Source organism: Crocuta crocuta, unplaced genomic scaffold (assembly GCF_008692635.1).
Source record: "Crocuta crocuta isolate KB4526 unplaced genomic scaffold, BGI_CrCroc_1.0 scaffold70, whole genome shotgun sequence".
Taxonomy (NCBI): domain Eukaryota; kingdom Metazoa; phylum Chordata; class Mammalia; order Carnivora; family Hyaenidae; genus Crocuta; species Crocuta crocuta.
The window spans coordinates 10,729,358-10,755,758 of NW_027528417.1; the positions used below are offsets into that span (position 1 = coordinate 10,729,358).

Sequence of the window (26,401 nt, forward strand, 5' to 3'; positions counted from 1 at the left end):
TTCGAGCCCCGCGTCCGGCTCTGTGCTGACTGCCAGCTCAGAGCCTGGAGCCTGTTTCAGAGTCTGTATCTCCCTCTCTCTGACCCTCCCCTGTTCACGCTGTCTCTCTCTATCCTAGAAATAAATAAAAATATTAAAAAAAACAAAAAACAAACTCTTGGCTTCCTTAGAATCTTATGGTGCCACCCATTTCCTCTTCACATTTCATCATGTCTTTTTGAGCCTCCTTTTTACTTGTGGACAGGAGTGGGTGTTATTCCTTTGCTTAGTCATTCTATCTGAAAGCCTTTTCTACTTTCAATACTCTGTGGGAAGTTATTTGGCCTTTGCCATTTATATGCCAGTGGCTGTCAAGTTTGCAAAATCTCTCCTCTGAAATCCGGATTCCTGGATATCAATATGCATCTCTCTCTCTCTCTCTCTCTCTCTCTCTCTCTCTCTCTCTCTCACACACACACACACACACACACACACACAGACACACACACACAGANACACACACACACACACACACACACACACACACACACACAGAGACACAGACACACACACAATTTCTAGATTCTTGTCATATTTTCCCAACAAAAGGCTGCATCTCCCTCAAATTTCCTGACATAGGAAATGGCATCCCACCATTGGGTGCAATTGTTCAAGTCAAACATTTTAGAGGTATCTTTGTCAACTTGACTTCTCTGACTCTGACCTCTGAATTCTCATGAAATTCTTTTATTATTATGTTCAAATAAACTAATTACAAACACATATCTTTTTGTCTACTGCTACTACCTCATGGCTAACCACCTGGATTTTTGCATCGGTCTCTTAAGTGTTCTGCCCATTTCTATAATGACAGGATTCTCCCCAACTCTACCCTCCCACTGTCTGACTATCCCCAACTCAGCACTGAGAAGAAACCTTTTAAAAGGTAAATTAGAGCATGTCATCTCTTGAAGTCATTTCTAATGACTCTTCATCACACTTAAATAAAATTCTAAATCCTTGATCTTTCTCCAGAATATCTCTTTACCTCATCTCCTAGATGCTTCTCCTTCTTCATTCCATTCTAGCCACCTGGACTTGCTGATCACATTCTCACCACAAGGTCCTCACACTTGCTATTTCTCTGCCTAGATACTCATCCCTCCGACATTTGCAACACTCATTTCAACTGCAGTTAAGACTCAGTTCAAATTCTTTCAACAAGCTCTATCTCCTCCCCAAGTAGATAAGCTCGGTGAAGTCAGAAATGCTGTCTTTTGTTCACTGGTGCATTGGCTAGAACTTAGTATGTGTTATATATAAAAAAATTGTATGAGACTGAATGTCAAACTGAACATTTCCATCATCAGGACATCATCACCTTTATCCAGATTTAAAAACACTCCAGTTTAGGAACAAAGTACACGACACTGGTTATTTCTCCCTTTCTAAGAATATTTCACATTCTTGATACGCTTAGGTGAGAGATCTGTTCAGCTGTGAACTCAGGGAAGTAAGAGGGTAGCCATCAGAGCCAAAATGCAATGTCATAGAGAAGTAATTCTCAACATTTAGTCCATCACAATCACCTGAGGGATTTTACAACACAGATTTCTGGGCCAGAATTTCTAGCCTTTCTGATACCATAAATCTCGGGTGGGTCAAGAAATTTGTATTACAACTTCCTAATAATAGTGATGATGATGGTTCAGGGACTACATTTTGAGGGTTACTGTCTAGGAAGGTAATACTGGGGGGAAAATCCTTATAACTATTGGGAAGGGAAAGAAAAGAAAAGAAAAGAAAAGAAAAAAAAAGAAAAGAAAAGAAAAGGAAAGAAAAGGAAAGAAAAGAAAAGAAAAGAAAAGAAAAGAAAAGAAAAGAAAAGAAAAGAAAAGAAAAGAAAAGAAAAGTGAGGCACCCATCAAAGACAAAGCTGTCCTAGAAATATCCACTCACTTCTGTCTGATACCATGCTGTATTTGAAAGGGAAAGAGAGAAAGGCAGAGACAGAGACACAGAGGGAGACAGAAAAACATGGCCTGTTAGGAGATAAGAACTCTAAACTGAGCTTCTCTCTAAACTACAAATGTGACTTTAAACACCTCTTTTTAACTCTGAGCTTCAGGTTGTTGATGTGTAAAGGGACATGAAAATACTTCTTAGATTAGTTGTTATAAGAATCAAATAATGTTCTCTGTGCAAAACCTTGGCACAAATTAAACTTTCAAAAATATGTGCCCTATTTCCATTTTATAAATGTCCCAAATCTTGTACTTTTATATATCCAATTATTATTTATATTCTAATTTTATACTTTCACCTAAAATTAAAAATAGGAATTCTAGTGCGTTTACATCAAAGTATCTCTTCCAAACTTGTTGTCACTCTGATGATTTTGTGTTTTATAACTTATCTAGCATGATGATGCATTTCCCAAGATTTTGCTAAACATAATTTAAAAAATGATTCTGCAGTGCATCTACTTGGTGTGCTGACCTGGGGACCTGTATTCCTCCCATCCAAGTACTAACCAGGCCTGACCCTGCTTAGCTTCCAAGATCAGACGACATCGGGCGCGTTCAGGGTGGTATGGCCGTAGACGCCAGCGGNATAGTCAAATAGGTACCTGCATGAGGTTAGGCAAATCCTTTTACCTATGGGTCTGTTTGCCCTCTGAAAATTTGGATAATGCCTAGTGTTCTAGCATCTCACGATGTTTGTAGGGGTATAGCAGTTAAGAACGTTTTCAGTTGTGAGTAATAAATCCTGCTAGCCTGGACTGAATAAATAAGGATTAATGTTTCTCTTGTTTAAAAACAAAACACAACACAACACAACACAAACAAAACAAAACAAAAACTCTAGAAAAGGCAATCGACAGTAGTATAGGTGATCAAGGATGTCATTAAGGTCCCAAGTTTTCTTTATCTTTATGCTCTGTAATCCTTAGTACAGGAGCTGAAAACTGGTTCTATAAAGGGCTAGGAAATATTTTAGGCTTTGGAGGCTATAAGGTCTCTGTTGCCACTACTTAACTTTGCCTTTGTTGTGTGAAAGTAACCATAGAAAATAAAAAAATAAAGGAGTGTGACTGTGTTCCAATAAAGCTTTATTTAAAAAAAAAAACACAAATGATGGGTCAGATTTGGCTGGTAGGCTCTAGTTTATTGATCCTTCTGACTTCAATATGCGTGCTGTACCTCCAGATATCACATCTACATGCTAGTTTTAAAAAAAAGTGTATGTTGAAGAAGGTGGAATTCAGAAGGGCATTTGCCCAAGTCCATTCCTCCTCTGGAAGCACTCACTCAATGACTTACTATTATATCATTTTGGTTCGAAGGAGTCTTTTGGCTGTTTCCTACCATTCAGGTTCATTTCTTTCTAAGTACCTTTCTCTCACCTCTCCTGTCCTTCAGAAATTGTCAAGTCACTTACATTGGTCAAGGAAATTTAAGTAAAAGTGATATATCTTATTTCTGAGCTATACCTTTAAGATCCCAATGTAAAAGTTGTCACATCTTTTCCCTTCTGTTACTGTCTGTCTGCAGAAGACTCCAAATAACAACTATATATGCCTGGTTCCTGAAGTGAGAACCCATGGGTTCACAATGACTTTCCTTGTACATGAATCCTGAGTTGAGAGATGGTTCTTCGTTTTTTTAAGCCACTTATATTAGGTAATTGTTATTACAGCATAACCCACTCCCCCTTGAGGTATGCAAGGTCATATAGATACTGAGGTAAGTAAATGTAGCTTGTCAGTCTCTGTTGTGAAGCAGTGATTCTTAGTTTGTGGTCCCTAGACCAGCATCGACATGATCACTTAAGATCATGATAGAAATGAAAATTCTTATCTCTATCCCAGACCCACTGAATCAGGATTTTGTGACTTGATAAGCTTTCTAAGTGGTTCTAAAGCCTCTTTGCTATCTTTGTAATAAAGTAAAGAAAAGGAGGAAGAGACTGTAATAACTTTTGGCTCATTACACTGTGTATGCAAAAATAACGAGCAAAACTCCTTGAAAATACTGTATCACTGTATCATTTGCTGATATACCGTTATACCCAAGGGAAAGGATATAGATGAAAGTAGATGCTGAACATATTGCATAACCTTGTTCAAATATTGTCCTTGTAAACTCTCATTTTTCTTAAATAAACACTTCATATACAATTATAAATATTATTTCAGAAAAACACATTATTCTGTTTATATAAATATAGAATGTGCAGAAGACATTAGATGTATATGTTCAAAACAATTATATTTTATTTTAACAGTTGATGTGCAAAATGCTAGTTCTGCAATGCTGGTATTCATGCCAATGAATTACTTAAGAAAGCCTCCAGTTGAATGTGATCTTTAGTATATATATATTTCTTGAAGTATCTTAAGTTGAGCCCAAAATAAACTGAAATAGAGGATTGAATCTACTTTCATTCTGATTTCCTTTTTTTAATTCTGTGAAAATGACAAGAAAATCATGCTTTTAAAAGTTAAACATATTTACTAATAGGGAATGGATACGAATTGTGAATGACCATCACTGCTCAAATATTCTTTCCCTTCTTGAAAAATGATTGTGGTTATGTGGAAAGAGAAATGGAACATGAAAAAAGAGTAAGAAGACAGTTGCCTCCCCATGTCAGTCTCACTTTCCCCATCTGAAAAATGAAGTAGTTCTACACATCACACAAGGCACATATAAAAGCACATAGGAAAAATGTGTTTCCCCATATAAGGTTATTCCATGCATTTATTCATGTGTCCAACAGGTATGAAAAGTAGTTACTATGTGCAAACACTTTGAAAAGCATCACAAATACACATGCCATGAGGTTAAGTATAACACCTGCAAAGAGCATATGTTCAACGGTAAAAAAATGAATGACCTCAGAATAACTCAATAATTGCTATAAAAGCAAGAGGTCTTCCAGGGAAGATGGGAGAGTAGGAGGATCCTAAAGCTCATCCTTGCCACAGATACACCTAGATAACACCCACATCAGTGTAAATAACCTGTAAAACAATAGAAAGACTGGCAGGATAGACTCTCCATAATTAAATGTAGTGAAGAAGCTACCTTCAAGAGGGTACGAAGGGCAGAAATGTAGTCAGGAAACCACCTGAACTGAGGGAGGGAGGGACATTGCCATCTCAGAGAAAGGAGGGGAGCACACCTCACACCAGCGCTCCAGGCATGGGAGACATGCACTAGAAAGATGACTCTCCTAACACTTGGCTTTGAAAACCACAGGGTCTTAACACTGCAAGTTCTTACCATCAGTGGGGCTTAATACCTGGACATTTAGAAACCAGTGGGCTCTTTGAAAGAGCTAGAAGGCAAGGGGAAACTGACTCCCAGCTCTTAAAGAAACAACATAAAAAGCCTGCTAAGATAAAGCATTGAAGCAGCAGTTTGAAAAACAATGCCTGGGACATACAGGAGGGAGATCTGTTTACTAATCTTGAAGCTTATGCTGGAGGGGAAGGGATTTTAGGAAGACTTCTCCAAGAACAAAAGAGCTGATTGGTGCCATCTCTCTTCCCCCAGTTGGCCAGATACAAGGATACCCAAGAGAACCAGTAAACACGAAAACTCTCCACCTAGCTTGCTGACACCGTGCCCCTCCCCTGTATTCTGCAGTGCACCACCCCTTCCAGCCCAGCCTCGGCAGGAGTCTTCCTGGCACCGGCAGGACCCCTCTCACAGCAGATGGTCATGGGCCTTGCTGGCATAGGTGTCATGCCCCTCGCTTCTCCTGCAGACCACCTCTTCCATAACATGCCCTTGGCATGAGTCCATATAAATTGATGAACACGTAGTTACTCTGTGCAAACACTTTGAAAGGCATCGCAAATACACATACCATGAGGTTAAGTATAACACCTGCAAAGAGGGGCGCCTGGGTGGCTTAGTCGGTTAAGCGTCCGACTTTCGCTTAGGTCATGATCTCGCAGTTCGTGGGTTCGAGCCCCGCGTCGGGCTCTGTGCTGACTGCCAGCTCAGAGCCTGGAGCCTGTTTCAGTCTGTGACTCCCTCTCTCTCTGACCCTCCCCTGCTCATGCTGTCTCTCTCTCTCTCTCTTAGAAATAAAAAAAAATTAAAAAAGAAAACCTGCAAAGAGCTTATGCTCAAAGGTAAGAAAATGAATGACCTCAGAATAACTCAATAATTGCTATAAAAGCAAGAGGCCTTCCAGGGAAGATGGGAGAAGGCTGACAGTGTGCAAGCAGCGCTGACAGGGGCTAGCAACACTCCAGAGTGCCTCTTGCACTGGGGATAGGAAAGATAACCACACACACCAGTCCAAATGTGGCTCTAGCAGTGGGTTAGTGGCAGCTATCTGGTATGACTGCAGGTCCCTTCTGTCAATGAAAGCTTCTCAGGAAGCAGCACAGGGAGAACACCCCGCAGTTTCATACTACTACAGCTCTGAAAATGCCTGATCTGACCCAACTCAAGCCCAAGATGGCCGCAGCCTGGCTCATTTACAACATAGGAACAAAACCCTGCCCACAACAGCCAAAAAGAACCATTGCAGGTGACTGAACTGAAGGTAAAGATGGCTCATCTACAATAGGGTGTGCACAGCGCACAGAGGAAACGCTCCCTGAAGCCCCAGGCTCTGGTGAACTGGGGACATTGCACGGTAGGGCACTACAAGAGCTCTCCTTCACGACTGCTACTTTCAAGAGCCGGAGATTTAGGTGACTTTCCTAACACACAGTAGCAGACATAGAGAGTTAGACAAAATGAGGAGATAGGGGAATAAAATGAAAGACAGGCCAAAATCACAGCAAGAGAGCTAAAAGCAATGGAGATTAAGTAATATGCCTGATAGATAATTTAAAGTAGCTGTCATAAAATACTCACTGGACGTAAGAAGAGTGGAGGACCTCAGTGGGACCCTCAACAAGGAGACAATATAAAAAAAAAACTAATCAGATTAAGAACTCAATAATTAAAATAAAAAATACATTAGATGGAAAAAATAGTAGAACAGAGGAAGCAGAAGACTGGATCAGCCACCTGGAGGCTAGAGTAACGGACAATAATCAAGGTAAACAGGAGAAAGAAAAAAGAATAATAAAAAGTTAAATACATTAAAGAAATCCAGTGACACCATCAAGTGTAATAAACTTAGCATTATAGGGATCTCAGAAGGAGAAGAAAGAGAAGAGGGGATAGAAAATATATTTGAAGAAATAACAGCTGAAAACTTACCAAATATAAGGAAGGAAACAGACATCCAGATCTAGGAGGCACAGGGTCTTCAACATAATTAACCCAAGGAGGTCCACACTAAGACATATTGTAATTAAAATGGCAAAAAGTAGTGATAAAGACAGAATGTTAAAAACAGCAAGAAAAAAGAAAGTTACATACAAGTGAAACTCCATAAGGCTATCAACTGATTTTTCAGCAGAAACTTTGCAGTACAGAAGAGAATGCTATGATATTTTCAAAGCTCTGAAAACAGCTATTAATAAACATAAATGAAGTAAATTGATAGTTATACAACAATAGTAGGGGACCACTTATATCAATGGATAGACCATCCAAACAGAAAACCAACAAGGAAACAGTGGCTTTGAATGACACATTGGACCAGATGGATCTAACAGATACATTCGGAGCATTCCATCTTAAAACAGAAGACTAATACACTATTTTCAAGTGCACATTGTCCAGAATAGGTCACATTTTAGGTCACAAAACATATGTCAAAAAATTTAAAAAGATCAAAGTCATACCACACATCTTTCCTGACCACAATGCTATGAAACTAGAAGTCAACCACAAGAAGAAATGTAGAAAGACCACAAATACATGGAGGTTAAATCATCTGTCATTAAATAATGAATGGGTCGATCAAAAAATCAAAGAGGAAATGAGAGGCACCTCGGTGGCTCATTTGGGTAAACTTCTGACTTTTTTTAGGCTTAGGTCATGATCTCACAGTTGTGAGATGGAACTCCACCTGGGGCACCATCATGGGCATGGAACCTGCTTAAGATTCTCTGTCGTTTTCTATTCTTCCCCTCCTCTCTTCCCTCTCTTAAAAAAAAAAAAAAAAAAAAAAAGAGGAAATGAAAAAATACACGGAGACAAATGTAAATGAAAATGCAATCGTCCAAAATCTTTGGGATGCAGCAAAATCTGTTGTAAGAGGGAAGTTTATAGCAATCTAGGCCCCTATCAAGAAGCAAAGAAAATCTCAAACAACCTAAAGGATCTGGAAAAGGATCTAGAAAAAGAATTAACAAGCAAAATCCAAAACCAGTAGAAGGAAGGAAAAAATAAAGATTAGAGCAGAAATACATGAAATAGGAACTAAAAAATCAATAGAATAGATGAATGAAACCAGGAGCTGGTTCTTTGAGAAGATCAACAAAATTGACAAACCTTTAGCCAGACTCATAAAAGAGGGCGAGAGAGATTGAGAGAAGTCAAATAAACAAAATCAGAAATGACAGAGGAGAAAGAACAACCAATGCCAAAGAAATACAACGGCTTATAAGAGAATATTTTGAAAAATTATATGTCAATAAATTGGACAACTTAGATGGAATGGATAAATTTCTAGAAACATATAACCTTCTCAAAACTGAATCAGGGAGAATTAGAAAATTTAGAGCACCTGGGTGGCTCAGTTGGTTAAGGGTCTGACTTTGGCTCAGGTCATGATCTCACTGTTCATGAGTTCAAATCCCACATCGGGCTCTTTGCTGTTAGTGTGGAGCCTGCTTTGGATCCTCGGTCTCCCTCTCTCTCTGCCCTTCCTCTGCTTGTACCTCTTTCTCTCTTTTAAAAATAAATAAATCTTAAAAAAATAGAAAATTTTAACAGACTGATTACCGGCAATGAAATTGAATCAGTAGTCAAAAAACTCCCAAAAAACAAAAGTCTAGGACCAGATGGCTTCACAGGTGAATTCTATCAAATTGCTACTTATTCTTATCAAACTATTATAAAAAATAGAAGACGAAGGAAAGCTTCCTAATTCATTCTTTGAGGAGGCCAGCATTACCTTAATACCAAAACCAGATAAATGCATCCCAAATCAAAAACAAACACAAACAAACAAACAAACAGAGAACTACAGGCCACTATCTCTAATGAACTTAGATGCAAAAATCCTCAACAAATATTAGCAAAATGAATCTAACAATATATCTAAAAAATAATTCATCATGATCAAGTGGGATTTACTCCTGGGATGCAAAGGTGGGTCAACAGTTGCAAATCAATCAACGTTATGTATCATATCAACACGAGAAAGGATAAGAACAATATGATCATTTCAATAGATGCAAAAAAAAGCATTTGAAAAATAACAATATCCATTCATGATAAAAACCCTTAACAAAGTAGGTTTAGGAGGAATATACCTCAACATATTAAAGCCCATATATGAAAAACCCACAGCTAATACCACACTCAATGGTGAAAACTTTCAGGCTTTTCCTTTAGGATCAGGAACAAGACAAGGATGTCCACTCTCAAAATTTTATTCAATGTAGTATTAGATGTCCTGGCCACAGTAATCAGAGTACAAAAAGAAATAAAAGGCATCAAAATTGGTAAGGAAGAAGTAAAATTTTCAGTATTTGCAAATACTTTACATGGAATACCCGACAAACTCCACCAAAAAAAAAAAAAAATATGCCACATTTCTATATACTACCAATGAAGTAGCATAAAGAGAAATTAAGAAAACAATTCCATTTATGATTGCACCAAAATAATAAAATACATAGAAATAACTTAACCAAAGAGGTTAAAAACTCTGAAACCTATAAACATTGATGAAAGAAATGAAGATGACACAAACAAATAGAAAGATTCTCCATGCTCATGGACTGGGAGAACAAATATTGTTAACGTGTTTATACTAACCAGGCTCTATGCTCCTCCCCATTCAACAGATAGCTACATCTCCTGGTACAGTGCCAGCCATGTCCCTGAGACACAGTGGTGAAGGTGAATGGATTGGCCATATTGGGTGCTTGGTTAACAGGGCTGCTTTTAACTCTGTCGATATTGTCACTATCAATGACCTCTTCACTGACCTTATATACATGGTATATATGTTCCAATATCAGTCCACCCACAGCAAATCCAGTGGCACAGTCAAGGCTGAGAGTGGGAAACTTGTCATCAATGGAAAGCCCATCCCATCTTCTAGGAGTGAGGCCCTGCCAACCACAAATGGGGTGATGCTAGTGCTGAGTATGTTGTGGAATCCACTGGGGTCTTCACCACTGTGGAGAAGGATGGGGATCACCTGAAGTGTGGGGCCAAGGCAGTCATCATCTCTGCCCCATCTGATAATGCCCCCATGTTTGTGATGGACATGAACCATGAAAAGGATGACAACTCCCTCAAGATTGTCAGTAATGCGTCCTGCCCCACCAACTGCTTGGCTCTTCTGATCAAGGTCATCCATGACAACTCTGGCATCATGGAGGAAAACATGGCCACAGGCCATGTCATCACTGCCACCCAAGAAACAGTGGACAGTCCCTCTGGGAAGCTCTGATTTGGTGGCAGAGGGGCTTCTCCAAATATCATCCCTGCTTCTACTAACACCACCAAGGCTGTAGGGAAGGTCATCCCTGATCTGAATGGGAAGCTCACTGGAATGATCTTCCTTCCATGCACCCACTCGTGGATCTGACCTGTTGCCTGGAGAAAGCTGCCAAATACAGTGACATCAAGAAGGTGGTAAAACAGGCATCAACGGGCCTCCTCAAGGGCATCCTGGGCTACACTGCACACCACGTTGTCTTCTGTGACTGGAACAATGACTCTCACTCTTCCATCTTTGATGCTGGGGCTGGCACTGCTCTCAACAACCATTTTGCCAAGCTCATTTCCTAATATGATCATGAATTTGGCTACAACAACTGACCTTCAAGGAGTTAAGAGTCCTTTAGACTATCAGCCCCAGAGAGAGCAAAGGAAGAGAGAGGCCCTCACCTGCTGGGAAGTTTTTGACCCAACTCATATCCCGACACACCGAGAATCTCCCAACCTCTACAGTTTCCATCATGGGCCTCTTGAAGCAGGGGATGGGCTTGCACAGACCTACCTTGTCATGTACCATAAATAAAGTATACTGTACCCAGGGAGAAAGACCCAAAGCAATATACTACCCAAATCAATCTATACATTTAATGTAATCTCTATCAAAATAGGAACAGAATTTTTTCCAGAACTAGAACAAACAATCCTAAAGTTTGTATGGAACCACACAAAACCACCAAATAGCCAAAGCAGTCTTGCAAAAAGTAGAACAAAACTGGAAGTATCACAATATCAGATTTCAAGATATTCTACAAAGCTGTAGTAATAAAAATAGTAAGGAACTAGCACAAAAATAGACACATGGATCAACAGAACAGATTAGAAAGCCCAGAAATATACCCAGAGTTACATAGTCACAGGAAAGGCTACTTTCCATACACATCCTCCCATACACAAAAATAAACTCTAAATGGATTAAAGACCTGAATGTGAGACCTGAAACCATAAAACCCCTAGAAGAAAACATAGGGTGTAATTTATCTGACACTGGCCATAGCACCATTTCTCTAGATATGTCTCTTGACACAAGGGAAAGAGGAACAAAAATGAACTATTGGGACTACATTAAGATAAAAAAGCTTCTGCACAGCAAAGGAAACAATTGACAAAACTAGTAGACAACCTACTGAATATGAAAATATATTTGCACATGACATATCTGATAAAGTGTTAGTATCCAAAACATATAAAGAATGTATACCATTCAACAAAAACCCAAACAATCTAATTAAAAATGGGCAGATGACATGGACAGAAATTTCTCCAAAGAAGACATACAGATGGTCAACAGATGCATGAAAAGATGCTCATCATCACTAATCATCAGGGAAATGCAGATCAAAACCACAATGAGCTATCCACCCCACACTTGTCAGAATAGCCAAAATAAAATCACAAGAAACAAGTGTTGTTGAGGATGTGAAGAAAACAGAACCCTCATGTAGTGTTGGTAGGAATGTAAACTACTTCAGTCGCTGTGGAAAACAGTATGGAGCTTCCTCAGAAAATTAAAAATACAATTAGAATATAATCTAGCAATTCTACTACTGGATACTTATCGAAAGAAAACAAAAAAACACTAATTTGAAAAGATATATACACCCCTGTTTATTGCAGCATTATTTGTAACATTTGCAACCACATGGATTGAGCTAGAGAGTATAATGCTAAGTAAAATAAATCAGTTGGAGAAAGACAAGTACCATATAATTGCACTCACATGTGGAATTTAAGAAACAAAACAAAGAAAAAAAAAGAAACAAAACAAAGACACAAAGAAAAACCAGAGACAAATATGAAAACAGACTCTTAACTGTAGAGAACAGATGATTACCAGAGGGGAGGTGGGTGGGGGTTATGGTTGAAAAAGGTGAAATAAATTATAAGTACACTTATCATGATGAGCACTAAGTAGTGTATAGATTTGTTGAATCACTTATTGTATACCTAAAACTAATATAACACTGTTAATTATACCAGAATTTTTAAAAATTAAATTAAAACATTATTATAAAGCAAATATAAGATGTTTCTGTGTCTCAAACTCTCTAGTTTTTTTCCAGACCTCCTGTCAATTTCTCAGGTCTGGATTCTTTCCACATCAGGGGAATAGCATAGTTGCCTCCTTACTTCTCTCTCAGGTTCTAGTGTATCTCACCTCCAATATATCCTTCTCTTGACTGTTGGGCTACTATAGGGAATAGTAAGTCTGAACATTTATTCCTTTGCCTACAAATGCCTTCAGAGCTTCCCAATGCCAGCAGATAAACTCAATCTCCTTAGCTTAGCATTCTGCCTCCTGACCTGGCCTCTGTCTAGCAGTATCATCTCTCTCTACTCCTTTAGACCCTTGCTAAGCTCTAGCTTTACTGAACTAGTTGAAGTTTATAATAACTGGCAGATTATTTGCCATACCCAGCCCTTCACTCCTGTGCTTCCCTTCTATGTAGTTAATGTATCATTGCACATGATGTCAGCCTAATATTACCTCTGCAGAAATGTCCTCCTGCCAACTCTACCTGCTCTCACTTAAATCCAAGTTCCTCTTTATATCACATCAGACTGTCATTGCCTTCTTATTTGTCTCCTTGTGTAATGTTGGTTTCCTCCACTAAAGTACTTCTCTTTGAAGCAAGGAAACTGTCTATCATGGTCACCGTTTTATCTCTGGAGTTTAGTGCAGTTTCTCTTACACATAATGGCTATTCCACAAATACAGGTTGAATGATGAAGTAAATATGCTCAGAGAGCAAACAGATTTGAGGGCTCAGTGAGACTCATCTGCATTAAGGAGAAAGAAAGAAATCAGGGACATGTGACCTTGGTCCTAAGCCAAATTTTCCAGTAAAACAATTACATTTTTAGCTAGATGTGATGGTAATAAACTGGGACAAGGAATCCACCCAAATTCCCAAACACATTCCCCCTATTTTATTATGTTGACCTATACTGATGACACATTTGGTATGTTTCTTGGAATAAAGCTCTTAATTTCTTGATGCCCTTCTCCCTTCAGGTAAATCTAAAATTCTATTCCTGCCTGTTTTGTTTTTCTATAGAAAACTGTCCTAGGTATCTTTAAAGTAATGCTGTGACTTCTCAGTGACAAACATGATAAGAACACTAAAAATATTTGTTCTTTTTTCAATACTTCTTAATAATTTATTTTGGTACTGTTTATTTGGCATGTGATTCATATACTTATTTAGTCATTCAATATTTAATGTCTTGAAAGGTGCTCTGTGCAAAGCACTGTGGAAAGCACTAGGAAGATATATAGTCCCTTTTTTCTCTGAAAATGCTCAGCATAAAGTAGGGGATATAAACATGATTAAACTCAAATATTATTGACAATAGCATCATGACACAGAAAGATTCCCAGATGAGATCGGAGGAGTGCAACATGAGTTCTCCTCTCTAGATTGAGCATTAAGTGAGTATGATATTTGGCAAGTGACTTTAACTTTCTGGGCCTTAGTGTCTTATTTGTAATAAGGGATTTGAATTATATAAGCACTAAATTAGTTTTCTAATATATACAAATTGTTGTGGATTTAAGAGATTAAATTTTAAGAAATAAAATGTTTTCTATCAATTTGGCAAATATTAGATAAATAATAATTCTCAGTTGGCAACTTTCTTTTGACATGCATATTCTTATATACTGTTAGCAGATGTGTAAATTGGTGTAACCTATTTATAAGACTTAAAAACATGAGTTGAGCATGCAATTCTAATTTACAAGAAATTTTGTTACAACAGAATTTTTAAAATATTTAATAATTGCATAAATATACAAAACTAAGAGAGCAGATGGACACTTTATGGTGCATTTCAGCCATTAATATTATTTTTGGAAACTGTTCAAAACCCTTACAAAGTATTAGACCCTCTTTTAGGTGATGCACATGTATAACTTAATTCTTACCACAAATGTATGAAGTAATACTATTAGTATAACCACACTGCAAGTGAGATTATAGTTAAACAACTCTCTTAATGTATGGCTAACATGTAATAGGGTCAGGATTTGAACTGAGACAGTTTACTCCATACCCCAAGCTCTTCAGCACTGTGCTGAGCTCTGTTTTTCCATGGTACAAAGTAGAATGGCATAAAGCAAAATACAGAGAATGAATCTGAGGTAAAATATAGGTGGAAATAATAAAAAATAATAAGCAAGAATTAATGAGTACGTGAGAGCAGTAGAAATGGGAAAAAAGAACAGAGAGCTAGAGATACATGGGGCAGGATTGTGAGGAATCAAGGAATTGAATGTGGAGAGAAACAGAAGAAATTACGGGGGTTAAATAATAATGACAATAATTATACTAACGCTGGAACTCCTATTTATTAAGAAGCTACTATGTTTCAAACACTGTGCTAGTTATTTAATACACTGTCATACAAATTAACAGGATTTGATTAGTAGAGATAATTAAGTTGAATCCAATTTTAAACTCATGGGGTTTGAAGTGCCCAAGGGATATGCTAACTACTGAGGCATCTTTAGGGAATACAGATGAGAGTGAATGATGCAGAATGAATCAGAAAGAACCTAGGAGATTTCTCCTCCTCAAGAGAAGCAGGAATCTCAGAAAGCAGAAGTTTAAATGGCATTTCTATTGATATATCTATTGATTTATTGATCTGTCTTCAGTTTTACAAGCAGTAATTTTATAAGTTACAAAAGAAGTCACAATTTACCCAAAAGAAGTCACTTCTTCATTTTTTGTGTGTAACTGATTTTTCTCATGAGCCTTCACTCACTAGGTGGTGATAAAGCAAAACACGGACACACACAAATTAAAAAACAAAACAAAACACAAACAGGCAAACTGTTTTAAGCCATTCCTCCTGTTTGAACAGTCTGTGTGCTTTTTTAGTCTTATGTTACAAAAATTTTCAAAATTATAGAAGAAAGTAGAAAACTTATAACTTCCATTTATCCATCACCTATACTAAATAATCATTAGCATTTTACCAAGTTGTTTTTATCTTTTGTTTTTCTTGCTGTAGTATTTTACTTTTTAAATGTTTGTTTATATTTGGGAGAGAGAGAGAGAGCGCACAAGTGGGGGAGAGGCAGAGAGAGAGATGAGAGCAGGCAGAAGATTCCAAGCGGGTTCTATGCTGACAGCAGAGAGACAGATGTGGGGCTTGAACTCACAAGCTGTGAGATCATGACCTGAGATGAAGTCAGGCGCTTAAATGACTGAGCCACCCAGGTGACCCTCTTGCTGCAGTATTTTAAATTTAATCACAAACATCATTACATTTTACCTTTAAATATTTTGAATGCACCTCAAAAAGAAATCAGGACTTTTTCCTTTATATCGTTTCTATAACTATTATACCTTGAAATTAATGATATTTTAGTGCCACCTAATATTCGCTTGATTTTTAAATTCCCTAATTGTCCTCAATGAGCATCATATTTGTTCAAAGCAGGATCAAATCAAAGATCATCAACTGCATTTTATTTTGCTTGTAAGCTTCCTCCCCCCCCTTTTTTTAATCTAGAAGAGTCTCTCCTTTTATTTTTATACCACTAACTTGTTGAAGATACCAGATAAATTGTCCTATAGAATGACACACATGTAGCTTGAATCCTTCTAATAAGAAAACTTTGTAGGTGATGCTGTGTGTTTCATATTGCATTACACCAGAAAGTACATGACATCTGGTTGTCCCACCATTAGTGATGCTAAGATTGATGACTGCATTAAAGAGTTTATAAAGTTATACTTTCCCCTTACAACATATATTTCATGGGCTGATACTTAATATTCACACAAATATTCAGTTCTCTGTGAACATATTTCACTCAATAGTTTTAGTGTGCATGGGTGATCTTTGTTTAAATAAATTATTTTATTAGGATTACAAAACATTCAATTGCTTTTGACTGCATATTTAATCTTCCAAACATGCTTCCCCTTACACATACACACATTTTCCTCCAAAAGTGATATTTAAGTATATGACAGGAATTATCATGTCCTCGAAAAAAAATATATATATAGAGCCTCAAATCTACATGGAATCTGCTAGATTCTCTCTCTCTCTCAATGTTTATTTTTGAGAGAGAGAGAGAGAGACAGACAGACAGACAGAATCCGAAGCAGGCTCTGCTTGAGCCCATAAGCCTGAGATCATGACCTGAGCTGAAGTCAGAAGCCCAACTTACTGAGACACCCACGTGCCCCTAGATTCTCTTAATTATGGGTATTCTTCATCAGCGGGCTTACTGTTTGGTCTCCTAGAGTTGGCAGCTCAAGGATCTCAGTGACACTCCTGATCTATTCTCTTGTGTCTCAGACAGGGCTGGTGCTGCCACCTATCTGATTTCTATCTCATCTAGGATCTTGTAGATGCAACCTTCTGCATGTCTACCATATGCCCTATCTTTCCAGGGCCTAAACTGTCTATGCCAAATTGTTGCCATGAGGTTTCATCACTCTGCGTTACCATGGTCTACTCTATGGAAGGACTGTTGCCATCAAACCGGCTATAATCTGTGTACCAGAACCCCAAGGCAATGTGGGACTCTTTGGTCCTTTCTGCAAAGACAAAATGAATATGGCTTGGGAAATATGACCAATTGTTTTGGTTTGCCTGGACCTGAAGCATTTCCCAGCAAGTGAACATTTCAGGGCTAAAACTGGGATAGTTCTAGGAAAACCAGGGCAGATAAACACCCTATTGGGAAAGCTAAAAAAGCAGCCCTCTCTCTGTCCAACAGTGCCACGCTGCAGGGGACACATGGCTGGGGTGGCTACAGGTTGGCCTTAGGCTGATATGTATAGCGATTTCCTTTCAGGGACCTTCTACATTTAGCCTCTCCCTCAATAGCTCCACACAGATCTCTCTCCTCTGGCAGTTTGGTCTAGATGTGCGAGAGGGGCAGACTTGACCAGCCCTCTGCTTTGCTGGCAAAATGGAACCCTTTCTTCTCCCACAGTCTCGGACAGAATGGAGACATTTTTCTTTTTTCTTTTCTCTTTCTGAATACCCAGGATTTCCCCTAGACCATTAGAGAGACATACTAGGTGTTTCCTTCTGCCAGCTTACATTTTGACTCTATCTTCACAGCTAAGCCTTGGTAGAGATAAAGCACAAGAAATAAAGGTAGCCTTCTTGATCAGGAAAACTCAACTGTAAAGTGTTTCAAAATAAGTTCATCTCAAATATCCATTCTTCGTCATAGGAACGCATATCTCTCATATGCTTTAAAATATAATGGCAAATGTATTGTGGCTTTGTTGTATTAAAGGAGAAAATGTTCCTGAAGAGATGACACTAAATAATTTTCCTCTTGCTATTTTCATTACGTGAGTTGGCTTGATAATAGGTTGAACAGAATTTAAAAGCATCTGATATTTGGTACTTCTAAAATCTGTGTTAATACTTTTATTTCTCAGTCATACCTTGTCTGACATCCATTTATATGTTATGTGATCACTGAAATTCCCTAATACTTTTTAAGCCATATGGCAACTATGTCTTTTAAATTATCTCAAGTGCTATGACTCGTGGAGATATAGTTTATCATAGGTACTCTGCAAAGAAAGTACAATGATTTATACGAGCTAGTAGAGATGGGACATAAACTGCATATTTCTGCATTTTTGTTCAACATTTTCTCTTATAACAAACTGTTGGTTAGATCTCTATGGGACTAAAAGCTTCTGGAAGACAAAGTGCCTTCTGGAAGAGAACGCACATGAGATGATCTTTTTCATTTATTTCTCTAAGTAACTTGACCAATCAAGAGATAGGGCTTAGAGGGGAGTTGCAAAATCTAAGGGAGTGCCAAAAATACTTGGTAACCAAGGTAAGTATTTTAACACAATCTATCAGTCAAAATTAATGCAAAAATTCATGATATAGCAAATATAAACATTTATTTTTAAAGAAATTTTACTGTTTATTTTTGAAAGACAGAGTGTGAGCGAGGGAAGGGGTGGAGAGAGAGGGAGACACAGAATCCAAAGCAGGCTTCAGGTTCTGAGCTGTCAGCACAGCACCCAACAGGGGGCTCAAACTCATGAACCGTGAGATCATGACCAGAGCCAAAGTGGGACATCTAACTGACTGAGCCGCCCAGGCACTCCTCAAATATTAACACTTAAATAAAGATGGGATAAGTATTGTGAAGTTTCCCTTCTGCCTTAGGCTCTAGTATAGCATTACATGGCACTCTATAGAATCCTTTAAAGAAGGACTTTCTGTCCAGCTGCACAGGGTCAGGGTCAACTCCTGCAGTGGTTGTATCAACTGAAGATTCCTGCCTTACCCAAGGTCTCACTCTTCCCCACTCACATGCATAACAGAGTGAGGCAGAGGAAGCAAAGCCCAGATATTTTGACAACTCGAAAAAAGTTCTAAGGCACCCCTTCCTCAAACTCCCTGTTTGGCCAGGCTTTATCTCGCGTGCATTTATTATTTGACTTATTTTTCTGCCCAATTCTGGTTCTTTCACCTTCCTTCACAGGTGCTGATCCTTATAGCATCTTGCACTTCAATCTCTGACTTACCATCTGTTTCCAGAGACCCCAACCTATGACTAGGATGAAGTCCTAAAGCCTTCTTCATTTAGGTATCCCGTTTTTATTGAATATTTGAGTTAGCGCGGTGCCTAGGTGGCTCAACTCATTAACCATCCAACTTTTGATTTTGATTCAGGTTGTGATCTTATGGTTCATGAATTTAAATCCAACATCAGGTAGATGTCTCCATCCGGTCATCACAGGGTAGAAAGCCTGCTTGGGATTCTCTGTCTCCCTCTCTATGTGCCCTTCCCCCAGTCATACTCTCTATTTCAAAATAAATAAATAAACTTAAAAAAAAAGAAAATTTGAGTTAGCTTGTTTTAGTATCTCTTCTTAAAAATCTACTGCCAAACCAAGAGAACACTTTCCACACTGTATGTTAGCTAATTTGACAATAAATTATATTTAAAAAATTTAAAAAAAAATGAGAAAACTGTTATTTATAACAGTGTCAGGAGAATGGGAACAGAACTATAGACAAGTTTTATGGAAATGAATACACACATCTGTAATCGTAACAGATAGAATTACAAATAATAATCAACCATAACTACAGTGTGGTTTTATTATTGACAATCAGGCCTATCTCATGGCAGTTAAAACTGATTTCTCATGATAATTGTTCACATTCTCTTTTGTTTGTACTTCCCTTTTGCTCCCTCTGTTTATCACAAGATCCCATGCCAGACTCGCTACCTCCTTACATGATTCACTATTGTGGATAGTTCCTGAAGCTTTGGTCAGAATGTCCTCAAAATTCTTTAATCAAAAAGTCTTTCTGTCCCATATACAAGACTTCAGTTGCATTTTTCTTTAAGCTGACTATTTCTTCTTCTTAGTAACCATTGCACAGATTTATACAAGTGCTGCAAACTCAGAAAATATTTTCCCCTTAAATGCAAATATGGTTAGCTGGCCAAGAAGCTTCAGCACCATTCTTTTTATGAATGACTTATAAAGGGATTACATAGTTTTCCAAGAAAATGAAACTTTTTTTCCTATTCTTGAAGCAGGAAACAATACGGCTTGGGTTGAGCGTTACCAGAAATATGATCACTTCTGAGGTATAATCCTTTTCACATGTAGTATTTTTCCCCACTCCTTTCCTCCCTGCTTCCCTTCCTTCTTTCCTCAACTGCACAGCCCTGCCTTACCTGAGATTCTGCCCTTTCCAAGTTGCTCACATTTGGGAAATGTTGCATTGTACCTTATACTTTCTAGCCTCAGTGGAATTGCACTGTTAGTTGTTTTGCGTTTATGACATACAAATTATATTTACACCTAGGTATAAATATTTTTTTCCTACCAGAATATCAAAAAAAAAAAAAAAAANACTGCAAACTTGGTATTTGACAGTGACTAATCAATTCACTTTTACGGATTTCAACTTTTCCTTCTGGCATTTGGAGATATTTGCTGAAATATTGTTGAAATTTTCACTATCAAAGTTACAAAGTTGAATGATACTGTAGTTTCACTCGAGAAACCATAGCTTTGGAGAATTGCATATGTAATTTTACAGATTTACCAGAGCTGTGCACATGCATAGGGGCTACCAAGTGAACTATGGATTTGAATTTAGGACTTTTGTTCAGTAGCTAGAAGGCCTTGGGCATATCATACAACCTCTCAGAGTCTTAGTTTATTCATCTGTGAATGGAGACAATGAGGATAATAATAACGAACTTGCATGGATATTAAGAAGATGTGAGAATCCCTTCCCCCCCAAAATAGTAATCCATGGTTTATATAATTACTTTATATCTGTTATCTATCATTATCACTGGAGAATTTATAATATTTTTGTTAGCGTACTTTTTTAAATGTTTTATTTATTTCTGAGAGAGAGAGGAGAGAGAGAGTAAGAGAGAGGAGAGAGTCAGAGAGAGAGGGAGACACAGAATCTGAAATAGGCTCCAGGCTCTGAGCTAGCTGTCAGCACAGAGCCTGGCGCGGGGATTCGAACCCATGAACCGTGAGATCATGACCTGAGCTGAAGTCGGACGCTTAACCGACTGAGCCACCCAGGCACCCCTAGTCCACTTTCTTTTTTAACAGTTTTGATTTATTGTTTTTAGTTTTCTGAGTTTATACATAGGTATTAGTTCACACAATTTTGTAATATGTAAAGTGCTTTGAGCTCTCAGAGAAAAAGCATTATGCAAATAGAGAACATTATTATTCACCGCACTGATGTGTGAATGCTCAAGGCTCCTAGACACATTCATCTTAAAGGATGTATTAACTTCAAAATCTACATGAACCCTGTAAATGCACACTTAATAAACACTGACAATTTATAATTTTCACTTTTCTGTTAAAAGTAAAAGCAAAGAAAAAAGTTAATGTAACACAAAATTTATGACAAGTGTTTTAATCTTTAAGTTAGTATTGACCTTTTGCAAATTAAATGTAGAGAATTATAATAAGAGATCTTGCCAATCATTGACAATTACGTACATATGAGCTATGTACATTTCCTTATTATTATATTAGCATCTTACATTTGCATTCACTTGACACAACATTCTTGTATATATTTCTAACTCTCATAATTATCCTGTGAGAGAGAAAGCCAGGGATAATTAGTTCTTTATTATAAATGAAGAAATAGAGGCACAGAGAGCTTAAGTCATTGGTCTATCACGTTAAAGAGTCTTCTATTTTTAATTTTTTTTCAATGTTTATTTATTTTTGAGAGAGAGAAAGTGCAGGCCCCCCAACATTAAAGAATCTTAAGTTCATACTATAACCACTCAACAGAGCATGTAAGCAGGATCATCATTGTTCCAATCTGAAGTGTAGACTTGAGATGTGGTTTGGAACAGGTTGAAAAGATACTTGAAATCAATGCTGAGAAATTTTGGTGTTCAGAGGCACCTGGGTGGCTCAGTCCGTTAAGTATCAGACTTTGGTTCAGGTAATAATCTCATGGTTTGTGAGTCTGAATCCCAGGTCAGGCCCTCTGTCCTTCTTTCTCTGCGAATCCCCTGCTCACATACTATCTCTCTCTCTCTCTCTCTCACTACCTCTCTCTTACCAAAATAAACATTAAAAAAAGAAATTTACACATTTTAATAGATTTTTTAAAATGTTAATATTTATTTTTAAGTAACCTCTACATTCAATATGGGGCTCAAACCCACAACCCCCAAATCAAGAGTACATGTTCCATGACCAAGCCAGCCAGGCATTCCAAAATTTGGGTATTTTTATGGATAGAATGAGAGAGGAAAGTTTGAAGGCGGGACACATGTTCTCTTCATCAGAACTGTGCTCTGAGAAGATTAATACAATGGACCATGTGGTTAGACAGAAGGTGAACAGAAATAGAGGCAGACTAACAAGGTAATTGGAATAGTTCAGAATATAAGGCAATGATATATAAAACCATTAAGGAAGTGGTATGAAAGTGTGACTGTATAGAAGCTTACATTTTTTGAGACACTTGGGAATATAGGGATTGTAGAGAATTAGAGAGGATACAGTGATGAAACTCTTCTCCTTTACACTGAGTTCTGAACCAATTAGGAAGAAGGGCACAGGATTCTAAAATATAGAGATAAGAAAATTTGCTTAATGGCCGAGGTTCCTGGTTTGGCCACAAGATAGCCAGTCAGCTTGCTGTATTTGAACCGACCAGTCTTAGCATTGTCATTGGCATGAGTGGATAACTTTAGAACTTGCTGGTACGGCCTGCTTTGGTAAAGAGGCACGGAGAAGTGGGGTACGCCTAGCAGGTATGCTTTCGTGAGCAATCTGTTTCTGAAAAAGGAGGGAGGGAGAAGCTGAAAGAAACATGTTTAGTATTTTCTTCCAAACTTGCTAATCAGAAAATCTCTTCCTGTGATGAATGAACAATAAGGTAAGGAAAGAGTCTGACATTTGACCAAAGGGAAATACAGAGTGTGGCATTAAGTGAAATAGAACAAAATCATCTTTGAATGATTTAGCCATTTGGAAATAACCGGTGATAAACTCAGCCTAAAGCAGGGTTTTTCAACCACAGCCATAATCATATATTTGACCGGATAATTAACTGGTATAGGCAGCTATCTTGTGAGTAGGGTATTAAACAACATCCTTGTCCTCTGTCAGTATCATATGCCCAGCATGACACCCCAAAATGTCTACAGACATTGCCAAATTTCTCCTGGTAAGTTTCATCTTTCCCCTCCGTCTCATTGAGAATGACTGGCCTAAATGGCAAGGGCTATGAACCATGGCTTTGTACTCATCTCGGGGATTTAAGTCTTAATCTTCCTAAATTAATCTGCATGAGTCTCTCCAAGTGTATTACCTGACTGTTTTTATTTTAAGTTCAAAAGACCATGTCTATCATTATGAGGGAAATACAATTTACATTAGACCTCAAATCTTAGAAAATACTTTGATAGCTGGATAGCTGGGAGAACACTGGTGGGAATTCATTATACATAATTCTTTCCTAGTTTGGAAGGATATTCTTTGGTTTATAAAACGTTTTTAAAATCCTCTTTGTCAGAGATGGAAGACTATACTTATTACACAAGGACGTAGATAGCAAAAAAGCATCCAGGTGCCACTATGATTAATAACACCTGTGTCATTATTGCCATTTTTCTCACAGGCATCTAATTATGTGTTTTCCGAAGACATTATTTACGCATGGGGCTATAGTTATATCCATCTGGAACAGGAGGGAATGTCATTGTAGGAAACATGAAATAAAAAACAAAACGCCATAAAGTACTCTACAATCTTCAACAATTTGGGTTAGTACAAACAGCATTAGGATTAAAGTAAGACTTGGGTTTAAGAATCAGTTTCACTCCCGACCCGCTCCTTTACCTTGAAAAAGTCATATATTTTTGGGACTAAGTTGGCACATGGGAGCCAAATCAACTCTCCACAAGCCTGCTCTAGTTTCGCTTTCACTTAAATTCCAGCTTGGTCATTTTATTCCCCCTGTATTTTTAGCTCTTTGTGGCCTTTTCAGTAGTTTGCTTTTTTTTTTTGTCTGTTTTGAGTATAGTTGACACAGATTGTTACACTGATATGTGCTTAATAATTTTAATGTGCTTAAATAATTTTTCAGAAATATGTGTAATGATTTTATCATAGCTCTGTGATTAACAAGGTGGAATCTCTAATCAGACCACAAGAATTAAAGCCTTCATTTACTTCTAGCTAACTGTGTGCTTGGACACACTCTTAATCACTCTGTGCCTGTCTTTTTACCTGTTTATGTATTGTAAAGTGATGCTAATAAGTACCTACTTCATAAGGATGTTATGAATAGTTATAGGGTAATGTTATTTGTATAAATATACTATAAGAGAAAGATTTAATAAATAACTGCTTGATAAATATAAGACACAATACATAATTGGGCTGTACTAATGCATATCCTTTTGAACATTAATTTATATATTTTATAAAATGTTTTCTAATATTCTAGGTAAAGATTATATTATTTCAACTTTCATTATTTTGAATGCTACTTATTTTCATATATACATTAACTGTCCTTTTTTTAATATACCAGCAATACATGCCTTTCCCACTGATATAAAGGGATATTTTTATTCTTATGAATTTGTATTAACTTAATAACTTCCAAGAAATTCAAACATTTTATGCAATATGTTTGACAATTAATTTCTCCCATTTTGTAGTTTCTCCTTTTGTTTTTAGTTTTATGATGCAGATTAAGATTTTTTAATGTAATAAAATATTTGAAACTTATCCTTGTTGACTTCCCCCTTTGATTTTGTGTTTAGAATGTGTTTCCTCATCTTGGGGAAAATTATTCTACATTTTCCTTTTACAGTTAAGCAGTTTCATTTTCAAACTTAAATACACCAGGGATTTATTTTGGTCAAAGTTAGTGTATTATTTATATCCCTTACTAATTTCAAAGGCTTCTCAGAAGAAATTTTAGGGTTTTGAAGTAAAAGAAATTATTAGAAAATGATAGTGTCTCCTTTTTCAATAGCAAGAACTCTTATGTATTTATCTTATTGTTGTTTGTTCCAGACTTAAGGATGTGCCACCACTGATTCTATGTTAAGTGTAATACTGGGTTTCAGAATAGCAGACATTCTTTATCACATGAAGAAGATACCCTTCCATCTTCAACATACTCAGCATTTTCATGAGGAATAGTTGTTAAATCTCACTAAACTTACCTGTGGCACTGTTCGCTATATGTTTTTGGAGGAGATTTCTAGAACTATGCATATTCTTTGTTACTAGCAAGGACTTTGAACCTACTGTCCTATGTCCTATGTTTAACTTGCTAAGTTAAAATTCTTGCTATTAATTTTTCCATACAACAATAGAAAGGAAATAATGATTGTGGTGATGGTGACAATGACAATAATGAAACTTACTGAATGCTTTGTGTATATAAGCTCCTGGGCTAAAGTTTTCACATGCTCTATTTCATTTAATCATCTTTTTTTTTCTTTTTAAATGTTTATTTATTTATTTTGAGAGAGAGAGAAGGGGAGAGAGGCAGAGAGACAGGAGAGAGAGAATCCCAAGCAGGCGCCACAGTGTCAGCACAGAGCCCAATGTGGGGCTCGAACTCATGAACCATGAGATCATGACCTGAGCTGAAATCAAGAGTCAGACACTTAACTAACTGAGCGACCCAGGTACCCCTCATCTAATCATCTTATTAAAATGAACAAACAATGACAGAGAGGAAATAAGAAATATATTTTAAAAAGGTAGCTTGTAAATTGGAACTTGCACTTAAAACACATCAGCTGTATTTTTTGGCATGCCTTGCTTTTATAATTTTTCCTTTCAAAAACACAGTTTACAAGATTTTGTTTTATTCTGAGTTTTGTGTTCAGAGGCCAGAGTACCGTTTTCCATATAGGTCCAGGTTCATCATTGTTTCAATGGCTAAAATCTCTACTGGGTGTTTGGAAGAGAAGGATGATGGGCCACGTGGAGAGAGATGGCAAAGGAGATTTCTGAATTACTCTTAGCTCATTTGGGAGTTCCTGTGCATTTGGAGAACTGTAGTTTATTTCCGAGGTTAGTTGAGCCTTTTCATCCCAGAATCATGGGAACAATAGAGTTTAATAATTTTTTTTTTTCTGGCATCTTTGATGCTGTTTGTACTATTTTCTATCAGAAGATGGAACATATGGTTACTAGTTTATAAAAGTGTTTCTAAACTTTCTCTCATAATTAATGTAATTAGGGTAAAGTCCCTCTGGATTTTGGCATATGTTTTCTTCCATATTTAGCTCATAGTTCTGTTGCATT

The 26,401-nt window shown here is 37.3% G+C and overlaps 1 long non-coding RNA gene and 1 pseudogene across 3 annotated transcripts in view; one reads left to right on the forward strand and one right to left on the reverse strand.

Annotated features, from left to right (window-relative positions):
- Window positions 1–26,401, reverse strand: part of LOC144223592 (uncharacterized) — a 462,828-nt gene that overhangs the window by 55,858 nt on the left and 380,569 nt on the right. The window lies entirely within an intron of this gene.
- Window positions 9,900–10,904, forward strand: LOC144223716 (glyceraldehyde-3-phosphate dehydrogenase pseudogene; annotated as a pseudogene).